We start from the raw sequence: 14,140 nt of genomic DNA, 5'->3' as shown, positions 1-14,140 counted from the left end.
TCTTTAAAGTCAAGTGAATAGGTGCATATTGTAGTCATACTTGATTTCCAGGTTCTCTCCAGATACGTATCCTTTCAGAATCTAGGTGTTAGCAAAATCTTGACTCATTAGAAAAGAGAATACGCATCCAATCATCAGGACTCTTGGAGTTTTCTAGCTTCAATTCATTGTCCAAACTGATGAAAATTGTCGAATTTTATCCATATTTTAGTTATAACAACAATGCCATTTGTATTCATTTGTTTAACTTTTTGAGGAAATCTATTTTATAAAGGGTTTTGCAGAAAACATTGCTTAATTTCTTCTTTGTTACAAATTTCAGGATAACCTTGACATTGTTCTTCTTCAGTGTTTTCATCCAAACTTTCAGACTTCTAATTTCTGGAGTTGTGACGATTTCCAATTAAGTTCCACTGCAGTAATACAAGATGTTTCTAAAATAAGTGCTCAATATTTGGGGTCACTTTGAAATTAAATGTAAACACAAAATGTCTAAGAAACACCTAAATATTTTTATTTTTAAGTGTTTTTTACTATTTAAATAAAAAATATATTGTAAAATGATCTTACAACCCCTTTAAAAATTAAAATAATAACACCCCAATATCCAAATATTTATTATTATGTTATTTATAATAGTTTTATCATATTTATTTTTTTATTATTAAAAACTAATATCTGGACAGCTGCCTCGCATCGATTGATCCAGATGTAGCCACACCTCCTGTACTGCCAAAATTAGCTACTGGTCTCCATAATGGTTTTGGCGATTCAAAAGTCTTCTTTCCATAGCATCCAATACTTTTCCTTTCTATTAAAAAGAGCCCGATTCTTCTGCCAATATTAAGTCATCCCTAAAACATCAATGGACCTCCTCCTAAATTCACTATCTCACAAGCATGTTGTAGTCATACTTGGTTTCCAGGTTCTCTCCAGATACGTATCCTTTCAGAATCTAGGTATTAGCAAAATCTTGACTCATTAGAAAAGAGAATACGCCTCCAGTCATCAGGACTCTTGGAGTTTTCTAGCTTCAACTCATTGTCCAAACCGACGAAAATTGTCGAATCAATTCAATTCAATTAATGTCTTCGTGGCTACAAATTTCAGGATGACCTTGACGTTGTTCTTCAGTGTTTTCATCCAAACTTTCAGACAAGACAAGTAAATAGATGGGCGGAAAAGTTCGTAGGCTGACACATAAATGGCGCTGCTAGTATTAAGTCCATATAATTTTTAGTTAGTCCTAATCTTCAATAGACACGTGTATAAATTTGACAGCTGCCGTACTATTAGTTTGTGAGTTACAGCATTTTGAGTGAAGCAACTTTTGTTAGTTAGTTCAGAATGTAAAATGGGAAATTTTCTCAAACGATACAATTCTGACAGAAAGCTCAAAACAATAGCTGAATCTCAGCAGTTCAAAGAACCCAAAATTGCCTTCTTATGATGTGTATGTATTACTATTGAATAAATATTGTTGAACGTTGTTTTAAAATGAACGAAACTGGCGCATCCACCATAAATCTAACACACCAACATTACCATAAACCAAAAATAAACCAGTAAAAGACGACATTACCAGGCTTATTCATCGAATTCCCTCCAAGAATAAGGAAAGTGTATTTCACGTTTAATAAATTCCGACCCCATATTTCCCCATGAGCTTTCAGAGGTGACATTAAGCTCCTTAAACATGACACCGTGTCATCCAGTGTAGCGCAATTTTAAATGTCACCAAACTTAAATAAATCAGAGGGTCGTTACCGGCAGGCTGCACGAGTGATAAGATCCGTATGAAAGGCGCGGGGGTGACGTAATAAGAACGGACGCGGATAATTTTTTAACGTCGCACGAAAACTGAGACGTCTCCGCCAAAAACTTAAATAATAATATGCACGACGTTTATTTATTTTTTTCTTCCGTGTGGATTTACCGGACGGGCCATTAATTCAATTTGTAATTGTGAAGTGTTATTGCCGGAAGTTCCGTAATTTAATTGAGGATTGTTGTAGGAATTTGCATGGCGGTGAATGAAATAAATCCGAACTTATCGCGGGAACAATTTCCTGACAGTTTAATAACGGCGAAATTGTGTGGTGGTAGTTTTTTTGTTTGTGCCTAATGCATGCCAATTTGAAGAGAGACTATGGGTTTTCGTGATTTTTTTAATTAAACATATTTCTTGCATGTTTGCCGGTTAAGTTTGGGGAAACTAAATAAACAAGTTGTTTCACGCGAAAACTGTTTTAAACAAGCAAGTAGGTGCTGTAATTAGAATTAGAAACTTTGCGGCGTAAACTCTGTCAAGTTCCTTTTTTTATTTTGGCAACTTTCTAATTAATGCACTATTATTATCACCATTAATAAAACATATTCGTTGCTCCTTTGAGTTCCTAATAAAATTATACAATGGCCGTGTCAAATTTAATTATATTTTACCCATGATAATTTCAATTAATTTTTAATTAATGCCGTGATTCACGTCGCCCGTCCGTCGTAAAAACTTTTTACCGACTTCATTTAATATATCATCCAAGATTAATACACAAAAAAGCCCGAGAAATTTATCATAAAGAAGGATATTGAAATTCTTTTACGAACTAATAGGATTAGGGGGGAAGGATTTAAGTCTGGAATTACAGTAATTTTACGAAATATCCTTTATTTTAACTTTGGTATTCAAATTTATGACAAATAATATTTTAAGTAATTTACGTTAAAAATTTTGATACGGTTATAAAATAAAAGGGACGAATTAAAATTAATGTTATTAGAATGACCTCATTTCAAAATTTACATTGGATTTAAATTAGGAAATTATTTATGGAATAAAGATTTATTTTATGTATTTTACAAAAAGATTACAGATAAAATTACTTAATATATTTACAGTGGTGGTCATTATTATATGGTAGTTACTTATTAAAATGTAAAATATTTGAGCCATAACTCTTTTGCTTTATGTGAACTGTTATAATAATATTAATTTACTATAGTTACTTTACACATTATTATACCATAAAAACTAATATATTCTTATTCTATAAAATGTTACCTATATTTTTCTGAATTGCAATGGACATAAATATAGGAATTTTAATTTTGAAAAGAGTTTTTAATGATTAAATCTGTGTTATTTAATTTAACATTAAAACTTTGTCCCATATCCTTTTTGTTTTATAATTTTGACCTATCCCCGTTCCACACAAACAAATCTATCCTCCAAGCTTCTTGAATTGCAATGATGAGTTTATTTAAATTTGTAAAATTTTTATGTCGAATTTGGTTTATATTTTCTATAGACTTGATATCTGGAGATTGGGATGGGTCAAAACATCGATACTTTTGCCAATTCGTCACAATTTTGTATTTGTGTTTTGGATCCATGATCAAACACATTTATTAGGAGCAACATTTCTTCAATATTCTGAAGCAAATTGTTGTTTAATATATCCCTGTATATAAATCACATTTTTAGTAGAAACTTCTTACAGTCTCACAGATGATAAGATTGGATTGCTTTTTAACATTCGAATTATCCAGTTATCCATTTTCATTTCATTTAAATTTGAGAGCTGCATTTTCTTCAGGTGAAACTTCCTGTCTGCTTCTAAATTTTGACAACCTATTTAAAGGCACCTTACAGATTTAAAGATTTTATATGTCACACAACATATTAATAAATAATTTAAATAACTATTCTCCAAATTCATGAAAAACTCCTTTAAAGACAAGTGAATAGGTGGGCTGAAAAGTTCGTAGGCTGACACATAAATGACGCTACTAGTATTAAATCCATATGATTTTCAGTTAGTCCAAACCTTCAAAAGACACTTCAAGTTTGTGTTTTATAGTATTTTGAGTGAAGCAACTTTTGTTAGTTGGATTCGTGTGTTAATAAAGCACTGCTTTTTGGCGAAAAAAAAATATATATTAAATATTATATATTAAAAAATTTCACACTAAAGTGCACTTAATAAACAACATTTTTTGTTTAAAAATTTATAATCAGTGTAAAACATTTTAATATAAATACTTTACAGTAATTTGCACCCAAATATTTTTAATACAATATTATTGGATTATAATTATCGGGAGTTAATTAAAACAAAATAAACACGAATACATGAATATCAAATTACGTTTCATACATCAAATTATGAATATCACACACACACACACACAAATGTATTTTTATTTTCACCTCGTTAAATTTGCATTAAAAATATGTCGTCGTGATTCACGTTCGAAAGGATGGATACATTTGGATGCGTCTCAAAACGGTTGACACGTTGTCATCTAACAAATGTTCCCAAAGAAATGTTCGACAAAAAATTTCATAAAAAATGTAACAGGAAATTCTCTTCTTTAAACCACCGACAATCTGGTATGACACATGAATAGTTACACCCACCTTGTGGTAACCCACAAACCACAACAAATACATTTGTACGTTTTGAAAGATGGTTTGTAGGTATTGTTGATAAACGGACGTACCCAAAACACACTCATTGTAACGAGAAACTTAAGTGTAAAATTATAATTGAATCGTTTCACCTTCGGTAAAATTCACACGGATCACATCCTAGACTAAATAATAAACACGGTTATTTGCGACCTGCATGTTCCCGGCAATTTAAAATCTCCATCTAAAACGACGTGGAACAAGTTAACAGGATTAAGGAGCGGAGTGATGAAAATAGCGATGATGGTCTATAAAGTGAAGCATTGTAGAGCAGAGTAAATATTGTGTACTTTTGCTTTTGATCTTTTAAAAAAGCTGTTTATAATTTTTTCCCCATCTGATGATGCCCGAATTTGCGGGAGATCAAACGCTTTGTTTTTAAAGCGGCCAGCTTCATTTTTAAATGCCCGGCGCAGTTTATTATCCCGACTTCACGTTTCACCTTTAATACACTTAGGTTAATTTACAAAAAAACGACGCGTATAAATCTGTACGTTATAAATCGGCGGCGATAAACTAACGGACGATATTAATGTCCGGCCATCAATCTGCGGTTGGGATGGCACTTGCCTCCAGATGTCAGATGAAGAGATAATGAGGGAATTGCAACCGAAATGACAAATAACGTTTTGTAACAATTTGTATTAGTTCCATGGAAACTATAAAATCACCGGCGAGTTTGTGCTGGTCAAGCAGTTCATATCAGTAAGTTGACGTCATCTTTTGTGTAAGCCGAACAGAAAATGAGCGAATAAAAGTTAATTATTTCAATGTTTACTGCACAGACTGATGGGCAATAAATTTTAGTGTTATGTATTACATTGTCTGTTGTGATAAGTGAATGGGGTTTATGCAATTGATAGCAAGCTTTATTGATATTGCTTTGCACTATATATGGCCACATCCTTAACATTATCTATCTGCACATTCCAATCAGGCTAAATCATTTCAACAGATTTATGGAATTATGTCGCTTAAATTTTCATAAACTAGTTCTACACGTATTAAAACTGAACTAAAATGAATTTATTTTAATTCAAATTAATTAATTACAATATGCATGTCTTAATATTATCTGACTCTACATTTCACTCAGGTTAAATCACGTTAATAGATTTATGGAATTGTGGAATTTTCACAAAATTAGTTCTTCACAAATTATGAATTTATTTTAATTCAAATTATATAATTACAATGTCTATGTTTTAACATTATGTAACACCACATTTCAATTAGATTAAATCATTTTAATAGATTTGTTGAATTATGGCACGTACATTTTCACAAAACTAGTTCTTCACAGATTATAACTAAACAAAAAATATTTTATTTGAATTCAAATTATTTAATTACAATGTCTGTGTCTTAACTAATTCTACATTCCTCTCAGGTTAAATCATGTTAATACATTTTTACAAAACTAGTTCTTCACAAATTATAAATAAACTAAAATGAATTTATTTTAATTCAAATTAATTATTTACTATGTCTGTATCTTATCATTATATAACTCCACATTCTACTCAGGTTAAATTATTTTATCAGATTTATGGAATTATGGCAGATACATTTTCACTAAACTAGCTCTTTACAAATTATAACTAAACTGAAATAAATTTATTTTAATTCAAATTAATTAATTACAATATGTATGTCTTAATATTATCTGACTCTACATTTCACTCAGGTTAAATCACGTTAATAGATTTATAGAATTGTGGAATTTTCACAAAATTAGTTCTTCACAAATTATGAATTTATTTTAATTCAAATTATATAATTACAATGTCTATGTTTTAACATTATGTAACTCAACATTTCAATCAGATTAAATCATTTTAATAGATTTGTTGAATTATGGCAAGTACATTTTCACAAAACTAGTTCTTCACAGTTTAGATTATAACTAAACTTAAAATATTTTATTTGAATTCAGATTATTTAATTACATTGTCTGTGTCTTAACTAATCCTACATTCCTCTCAGGTTAAATCATTTTAATACATTTTTACAAAACTAGTTCTTCACAAATTATAAATAAACTAAAATGAATTTATTTTAATTCAAATTAATTATTTACAATGTCTGTATCTTATCATTATATAACTCCACATTCTACTCAGGTTAAATCATTTTAATTGATTCATCGAATTATGGCAGATACATTTTCACAAATTATATCTAAACTAAACTAAATTTATTTTAATTCAAATTAATTAATTACAATGTCTGTATCTTAACATTATCTAACTCTACATTCTACTCATGTTAAATTATTTTAATAGATTTATGGAGTTATGGCAGATACATTTTCACAAAACTAGTTCTTCTCAAATTATAACTAAACTAAAATAAATTTATCTTAATTCAAATTAATTAATTAGAATGTCTGTATCTTAATATTATCTAACTCTACATTCTACTCATGTTAAATTATTTTAATAGATTTATGGAATTATGGCAGATACATTTTCACAAAACTAGTTCTTCTCAAATTATAACTAAACTAAAATAAATTTATTTTAATTCAAATTAATTAATTACGATGTCTGTATCTTAATATTATCTAACTCTACATTCTACTCAGGTTAAATCATTTTAATGATTTGTGGAATTATGGCAGATACATTTTCACAAAACTAGTTCTTTTCAAATTATAACTAAACTAAAATTAATTTATTTTAATTCAAATTAATTAATTACAATGTCTGTATCTCAACATTATCTAACTCTACATTCTACTCAGATTAAATCATTTTAATAGATTTATGGAATTATGGCAGATACATTTTCACAAAACATGTTCTTCACAAATTATAACTAAACTAAAATTAATTTATTTTAATTCAAATTAATTAATTACAATGTCTGTATCTCAACATTATCTAACTCTACATTCTCCTCAGATTAAATCATTTTAATAGATTTATGGAATTATGGCAGATACATTTTCACAAAACTATTTCCTCACAAATTATAACTAAACTAAAATTGATTTATTTTAATTTAAATTAATTAATTACAATGTTTGTGTCATAACATTATCTAATTCTTCATTACAATCAGGCTAAATCATTTCAATAAAATTCTGGAATTAGGTCTCATAAATTTTTAGAAACTATTTCTTCACAAATTCAAACGAAATCAGAATTCATTTATTTCAATTTAATTTTATTAATTAAAATGTCCGTATTACGTTAATTGTAAATTTATTGTCGAGCGAAGAAAAATCGTTTCACGATCGAGAATTTTACTCACGTAACATTGTCAGTTTTTATCCGTGTTCCATTTAAAAAGTAATTAAACCCCAGTGACCGAGTTCGCGACAAATACATTTAAATAAAGTAACAAGAGCGCGAGTCCCGGGCAGCTCAAAAGATCCCAGTAATTCGTCGGAGAATCTAACGAACAACTTCAATTACATCGTAACAATGAAATCCAATTCCCGACAAATGTCTTATTTACCCAACATCTGCCACAAATAAAATTCACTTATCGCAATGCTTTTATTTTTAACAGTACCATTCCAATCCGACCGTACGAAACAACCATAATCGACTCAAAGCAAAACTTTAAAATAAACCTGTCCGTCACCTTGCACCTGATCCGAAACCAGTTCGAGCATATAACACGGACATTATCCGTGTTTCCTCCCCGTGCATTGGTGAATTTGTCACGGGGTGCGATTGGCGTGTTTACCGAAGACACAACACAATGCGACGTGAAGCCCAAAAGATCATATCGATACAAATACGACATTTCGGACGTATGAATACGACGACTCGTTTTCTTTTCCTACATGCCACAATAAAATTTTACAGTGCACAAGTTTATGCGCCTCCAAACAAGCCACAATGATCCGGTTTGTCGCCCGTTCCCAAGACGACGAGGAATTCCCACGCGGAAATTCAGCAGTTTGAACTTGAACGTGTGCGGAAAATACGTACTCCCATATTGAATGATTGAATGGGGAAATTGTGCAGATTCGTCGATATAATCGAGAAGAAAAAAGCTCCTTATTGAATGCGTACTTAACTACAACACATTGAAAGTTCATTCACGGGATTGACAAAGAGTTTTATACACTGCGAGGCTTTCAATTTTCAAAAAGTGTTTACACCCAACCCACTTCGCTGTAGGTAAACCCAAAATATTGCCAGTTCATTCAGTAGAAACGTGGATGATGAAGTTAGGCCGAAGTTCCCACAACGATCACTCATTGTGGTGTCGATTATTGATACCACGAAAGGAAGGGTTACCACCATTGACGGGAGGTAAGCTGTCAGTCATAACTGCGCCTTCCAGGAAGCCGAACGTTCTGCGAAGTCCTGGGAACGTAAAAACTCTAATTTGAATAATCTAATATGTCGGCTTCTAACGTTTTCCACCCTCATTGTTAAGATCAATATTTGGATATCCAGATCAAACAGTTCCAAAGTTTAATTACCATAAAATATCGTAATATCAGCGTAAAAGTTTTCTTGCGTTTGATCCCCTTTTTCGTCTGCGATCCGGACGAATTAGCGAGTTAAAACTTGGGAGTGTATTAAAACCGGGGGGGGGGGGGGGGGGGGCTCGGCTCCGGTTTCCAGCGTTTGCGGATATGAATCACTTTTTAAATGTTTGGTCAAGTAACATGTGGAAAGTGGAAAATGAAAATGCCCGTAATTTATGCCCAATTATTGCTCCCTTTTCTCTCTGTTTGCCTAATTGCTTTATTGTTGATTAATACAAGGCCCGGCAAAGGAACGCCAATTAATGTGTTAACCAACAAATTCGGCCAGTCTGATCCGTTGCTCAAATATTATGGACCATTCGTGTCACGTAATTTTTCATAACGTCCATTTAATTAAAATTTATACGCACTTAATAACCGTATTATAGAATTTTATACAAAATTCACCAAATTGTTTCGAATCCTTTGTTACAATTTCCAATAATACCTATATTGAATCCAGCTAAAAAATTGTTTATATCTAGATTTGTTTATTTATCCATCTAATTTTTTTTTTCAGTTTTTAATTTAATTTGGATTTGTTTGCTACTGTTAAAATTGAATATTTCCTATTTAAATTTAATTCACATTGTTCAAATATTTTATGTTGTTTCCCAATTAATTGAAAATATTATTTTTCACACCTGCATAACTAAAACTGATTAATACGATTTTAAATTGCTGAAAACTTTTTCGAACAAAATTTTATTCAGTTTTATGTCAATTTATACAGAATTTTTATAATTAAATTCTTTTAATAGGCGTTTAATTTCAAATGACGTATTTAATTTTTGTAAAACTGAAGCAAAAATAAAATTATGTAATATTTTTTGTAAAATTAGAGATTTTAATTCTGGTAAGATAACCCTTATATCCTTAATATTTTTTCCAGATATTTTTAAATCCTTCATTCACATCAAAAGTAAATAAGTTATTAATTTATCAATTTCGTTTTTAATTAAATTTTTATACCTGTTGTACTTTTTCCATAAACATAAAACTTTTAAATATAAAAGTAATTTTATAGGTTAATTTATTAAAATATACGTACGTCATTTACAAAAACTAAGAATAAATTTAATTTGGAAAGATTAAAACAGCAAATTTCGCACAGTCAATAAACAATTTTAAATTTTAGTTATTCCCTCGGTTTTGTCCATTTTCCATATTGTCAAAAACAATTAATTGGAAATTCTGTTTTCCACACCAACGGAATTAAAATGGACTAATTTGATTTTACATTGTTGAAAAATATTCCCAAACAATTTTTTATTCAGTTTAATACGTAAAATTGAGAGATTTTAGTATTTTTTTAAACATTTTAAAAGATGTAAATTTAATTCCCATTTAGTTTTTGATTTTTCTAAAGTACATAAATGGCAACAAAATTTGTTTTTATCGGAAATTAATTAATACTTTGATAGTGTATTTAATTTAAATTTGAAATTTAATGCTTACGCCATGAAACTTTTAACTCAATCTAAACTTGTATTATTATAGTAGTTTGGATAAAGTTAGTTATCAATTATTTTGTTGTTTCTGTATATTTTACTTAGAAAATATAATATATGGTAATTGTAAATTTGTTATTAATTGCTTGTAAATCTAAAATTCAAAAATCTTTAGACCTTTAATGGTGGCCATAATTATGGAAACTTATTAAAATATATTAAAAATTTGAATTTAACAAAAATTTCTTTTTACTTCAAAATTTTATAACTCGTAGATAAATAAATATTATATATAAAAAAAATTTAAAGTACATTTTAAATAAGCCCATTGAAAAATATTAAATCACGATATTAATTAGAGTAAAATTATGAACAAATATATTGTTAAAAAATTAATTAGAAAAGAAAGAAGAAGAAACATATTCCGAAACGAAAGATAAGGAAGAAACTGTTATTCTATCAAAATAAACACAAATTTTTATTAATCTTTTCAAAATTCATGACATAAATTTATAAATTTAAAATATTTATTAAAAAACTATTAAAACGAGAATATCTGTTAAATAGTCGGAGTAATCGATTTGCCACAAGAGACCTTTTTCGTAAAGCTTTTAATTTCCTACAAAAATGTTATATATGTATATTTTATGGTATTTACTTATTTACGAGTTATAAAATTTAGAATTAAAAAAAAATTATTTTAAATTCTTCAAACTTTAACCTCCGATATCTTCCGTATGGTAAGAGTTTTAAAAAAATTGTAAGATACCTTTTTTGTAGAGCATTTAATTTCCTACAAAAATGTTATATATGTATATTTTATGGTATTTACTTATTTACGAGTTATAAAATTTAGAAGTAAAAAAGAAATTATTGTTAAATTCTTCAAACTTTGACCTCCGATATCTTCTATATCGTAAGAGTTTTAAAAAAATTGTAAGGTACCTTTATATAGGGCGTTTAATTTCCTACAAAAATGTTATATATGTATATTTTATGATATTTACTTATTTACGAGTTATAAAATTTAGAAGTAAAAAAGTAATTAGTGTTAAATTCTTCAAACTTTGACCTTCTATATCTTCTATATCGTAAGAGTTTTTAAAAAATTGTAACATACCTTTTTGTAGAGCATTTAATTTCCTACAAAAATGTTATATACGTATATTTTATAGTTTTTACTTATTTACGAGTTATAAAATTTAACTTCCGGTATCTTCTGTATGGTAAGAGTTTTAAAAAAAATTGTAAGATACCTTTTTTGTATAGCATTAAATTTTCTACAAAAAATGTGAATAGAAATTTTCCGCACGATCAAGTAATGCCGAGATATGGATTTTGCTATATGGGACTGAAGATAAAATAGGACCTTCCTATTAAAATTAAGAGCTCATCTTTGAAGAGCATTTTTCAGTGTCAGAAGTTAAAAAAATAGTCGATTTTTTTTGGCCCATCTTAGTGACCACTACTGTATGTATTATCTTATGAAAGATAAAAACCACTTCACTTTTATTTTCCAAATTAGATTAATTAATTATGTTATGTCTTGATTCTAAAATTCTGTTTCAATATTACCCCTAAAACAAATTTAATATTTATATTATCTTATAAAAATATAAAATTTTGTTAATCTGATTACACAAGCTAATAATAATTTTTTTACATTTCAAGACACAAACATATTAATAAAATTTTATTAATTGTAAAATATTAAGACATACAAAATCTTTAATAGTTATATCATTTTATAAAATTATATAATCTGGTTTACTTTTGTTATTGAATAAAATTATCAGTTATTAATTATGTTTATTACTCTGAAAAAATAATAATTAATTAATTAATAATAAAATAACAAATTTAAATTTGATTATTTCTAAAATACATCTCAATATTAAGACTAAAAAATATAATATAAAATCTGGTAAAGTTTTGTTTTTGGTACAGATTACATCAATTATCAATTATTTTTTACTTTTCTAAGGATAAGAAAATAGTTAATAAACATTAAAGTTTAATTCTAAAATCCTTCTCAATATTAGTTTAAAAATCTGAAATACCTACCCTTATAAACAAAAAATGAAGGTAATATATCTTCAGGTTCCTCCATAGAAATACTACCTATAGTTCTACTCACATAATTCATCTTTTGTGTCCGCACATAGAGCAATAATAATATTTAATTTCACATTGACCCCATATAAGTTTCTGAATCGTTTAGCGAATAAAACCGACTTATCCACAATGCGGCGGCCTTTCGACCAGATCATTACACCTTTAACATAGCATCGGCCAGGTGCGGCTTAAAAGCAAACATACCGTCCACAATGGACTGTTTGCTTTCTTATGGCTCGGCTCCATTGTTTCCGCCCAGGTAAGATCCTGTGCCCGTCTACTACACTCTTCCCGTACGCCACTAATGCGTTCCGACGTTATTCGCTTTCCTGCATCTGCCTTCCATTGTCAACATCAATATTTGGATATCCAGATCGACGCAGTCCTTAGGTTTAATTACCGTGAAATATTTTTCCATCCCGACCACGGGGGCGGTGCATTATAAAATTGAGTTTTTAAAACAAGTCCGGTGAATTACGACCTGCGCCCTTTAACCCTCGATTTATCGTCCGAAATTAAATCCTTGACGGGGTTCAATGGAAGGAGATTTATTAGATTGAGGCCAATGGAAAAAAATAAATAGTGGATGGAGAAATTAAACAAAAAAATCAAGTTTCGATCGCCTTGTTTAACTACAATCGGCTGTGACCCATATTCGACTTGGATCGCCGATCTAGACAATTAAGTAAATGCAATGACGTCCCGATTGAATTGAATTGATGCTCCGGATCTGAGCACAATGCCTCAGCTTCCAGTCCACTTTTTTCTTTAACATGGTTTAATGGTGGTGCAAATCAATTTCCATCCGCGTCTTAAATCGCCACGATTGGTGCAGTTTTTAGCGGTTAAGCAAGTTTTCAGGTCGGACAATCGGATTTGGAAACGGAGAATTTACAGTACAATTTAATTTGTCCTTTCCGTCCCTTTAAATGAAAAATTCCTTAAACAATTAAATTTTAATTAATACGACGATAAATTCGGATGCCATTTCGCAGCCTCCGCCGATGCATTGTCGAGTATCAAAGGTGTAATGATCTCGGAGACGGCGGAGGGCATTGTGGAATTAATGTGCCGCCCATTCTCTTTCGCAGCGCCGATGGAATCTGAATTAAACATCAATATCGCAATTACCACTACAAAGGTGACGGGATCGCGATCACTTCTTCTATGGTTTTCGATTAAAATTCAACCGGATTTCGGGGGTGAACACGTGGAGGAAATGGCGGATAGGTAAATTGTTTCTGGAGTTGGTTTTCTTGGAATAATTGGCAATCCGTGAAACGCATCCAGGTGCGGTTTTCTTAGGGGTAAACAGGCGGGCATGAAAGAAACTTTTCCCGGTGGATGGATGCACCAGTCACTCGGGCACTTCATGCGGAAAATCTGAGCAGTTTGTGTTGACGTTGGTGGGCATTAAAATGTTTGTTTTCTGTGGACGAAACATGTCAGATTTTTATCTGATCCATGTTACTTTTTGACGGTAAATTTTTGCCTTGTTTGGGCTTATTAACAATATTCATATAATGAATACACAGCTTCGGAATTTTTCATAAAAGATTTCTCTCTTATTTTTCCTTTATAAATATTGATTAATCTCAAAAAGTTTGTTAA

The sequence above is a fragment of the Aethina tumida genome, chromosome 4, assembly GCF_024364675.1.
Source record: "Aethina tumida isolate Nest 87 chromosome 4, icAetTumi1.1, whole genome shotgun sequence".
Lineage (NCBI taxonomy): Eukaryota > Metazoa > Arthropoda > Insecta > Coleoptera > Nitidulidae > Aethina > Aethina tumida.
Note: the sequence above shows the minus strand (reverse complement) of the source record.